At 35.5% G+C, this 2,619-nt stretch overlaps 1 pseudogene; it reads left to right on the plus strand.

Moving 5' to 3' along the window:
• Positions 1–1,073: 1,073 nt before the first annotated feature.
• LOC141423651 (U6 spliceosomal RNA) lies at positions 1,074–1,174 on the plus strand (annotated as a pseudogene).
• Positions 1,175–2,619: the final 1,445 nt, after the last annotated feature.

Consider the following 2,619-nt stretch of genomic DNA (forward strand, 5'->3'; position numbering starts at 1 on the left):
GAAAAAAAATGGAAGAAGAAAGAAAGAAAAGATAGAGCCAAATGACACACAGTGGGGAGATAAAAGGAAAGATTATATTACCCTCCTCATTCATCTTTCTCAAACAGATTTTAGAGAAAGAGATCTATGTGTTCCTTAAACATTACATTAAACACATGATTTTCTCATTCTCAGTGTCTTGTAGAATCTCTGATCTTTGGTTCAGTGCATTCTGTCAGTGGGACAAATCTTGTGATGCCTGAGGAAACACTGGTCACCTTGACCCCTCTCTTCCAATTACCAGGACTTCACGTTCATTTAGGAAGTGTCTTCAGCATTTCCTTGGGGGTTTTGGTACAGCAACTTTCCCTTTAGCTCTTCCAAAGGGAAACTTCAAAATACAAGGAAAAAAATGAAGGAAAATTCTGCTCTACACACATAATTATATCTCATATTGTGCTTAACTACGTGATTTTTTTACTCTTTCTAATTGTTTCATAAACCATTATCTTGTCTTTTCAACTACATGGCAAAAATAGTATATTTCATTCCTCTTACCTGAACTATAAATTTGGGAGAAAAGGTACAAAATAAATATTCTGGTTCAGCTTTTTCCTCCTTTTAATATGATTTGGTTGTTATTTTCCTTTCTTATTCTTCTTAAATCTCATATTACAAATTTTTTCTTTCTTCCATTTTCCCCATTATTTGAAGTTGAAATTAGATTTTTCATTCTTTTCCCTGCATTAGAAGTGTTTCTGCATGTAACCTGATAGAATACCTGAGCTTAAATATATCCCCCCACACAGACTTCTGAATTCCATTTTTACTAACTGGGATATTTTTCTGTGACTCAGTTTCCTAATACATAAAATTAGAATAATAGTGATATATACTTTATAAGTAAAACTTTTCAAACTCAGAAAATTTGTATGTTTTTTTGCAAGGATTAAGTGAATTAAAAGCATGTAACACATTTAAAGTGATGCAAAGAATGTAAATAAGCACTTAATAAATGTTGGTTATTACTATTATCATTCTAGTTGCAACACTACATTAGGACATCTCTACTTTCTAATTTAAATTATACTAAAGTACTCACTTTCCAGCACATACACTAAAATTGGAAAGATATAGAGAAGATTAACGTGGCCCCCTTGCAAGGATGAAATGCATATTGCTAAGCCTCTCTGTTGGAGCCAGCAGTGGGACCTTGCCTGTGTGAGCTGGCATCTGGCCTTACAAGAAAGCTCTAAGGAACTGAGGCAGATACTAACCCACACAGGCCAAGGGCTAGTCTGAGACTTTTTTTTTTTTTCATTTTTCTTTTATTATTCATATGTGCATACAAGGCTTAGTTCATTTCTCCCCCCGCCCCCACCCCCTCCCTTACCACCCACTCCACCCCCTCCCGCTCCGCCCCCCTCAATACCCAGCAGAAACTATTTTGCCCTTATCTTTAATTTTGTTGTAGAGAGAGTATAAGCAATAATAGGAAGGAACAAGGGTTTTTGCTGGTTGAGATAAGGTTAGCTATACAGGGCATTGACTCACATTGATTTCCTGTGCGTGGGTGTTACCTTCTAGGTTAATTCTTTTTCATCTAACCTTTTCTCTAGTTCCTGGTCCCCTTTTCCTATTGGCCTCAGTTGCTTTAAGGTATCTGCTTTAGTTTCTCTGCAGAGACTTTTGACTCAGTTCCTTGGAGCTTTCTCACAAGGCCAGATGCCAACTCACACAGGCAAGTTCCCACTGCTGGCTCCAACACTGCTCCATAATTTTAAGTTAGTATTACTCCGATGCCAAAACCAGCCATAGACACAAGAAAAAAAAAAAAAAGAAAATTAGATCAATTACCTTGATTAACATACATACAAAATTCCAATAAAATACTTACAAACTAAATTCAACAGCACATTAAAAAGATCATATACCATGATCAAGTCTATTACATTCCAACAATGCAGAGATGGTTCAACATATGCAAATCAGTAAATGTAACACAACACATAAACAGAATAAAGGAGAAAAATCACATGAGTATGTCAATAGATGCAGAAAAAGCCTTTGACAAAATTCAAAATCCCTTTAAGAAAAACGTCCTAAAGAAACTGGTAGTAGAAGGAACATACCTCAACATAGTAAAGGTTATATATTCTAAGCCCACAGCCAACATAAAATTAATGGGGAAAACTTAAAACCTTTGGTCACAAACAAGAGCAGGATGTTCACTCTACATAATACAGTGTTTGAATTCTTAGCCAGAGCAATAAGACAAGGGAAAGAAAAAAAAGCAACTTTATGAATAGGACTTTAATTATTCAGGAAATAAGAGTAAGAAATGACAAATGAATTGAAGATTCAGTTCTCAAAAGAGGAACAAATGTCTTAAAAGTACATGAAGAAATGTTTAACATCCTTAGTCATAAAGGAAATGCAAATCAAAATGACACTGAGAATTAATATCATCCCAGGCAGATTGGCTATCATCAGGAAGATAAAACAACAATAAACGCTGATGAGGAATGCAGGGAAAAAGGATCCCTTATACACTGTTGCAGGTCATGTAGATTAGTGCAGACACTATGGAAGTCAGTATGGAGGTGCTCAAACGAACAAGCAATAGAACAACCAGATGAT

This window comes from Castor canadensis, chromosome 5 (genome assembly GCF_047511655.1).
Source record: "Castor canadensis chromosome 5, mCasCan1.hap1v2, whole genome shotgun sequence".
Taxonomy (NCBI): domain Eukaryota; kingdom Metazoa; phylum Chordata; class Mammalia; order Rodentia; family Castoridae; genus Castor; species Castor canadensis.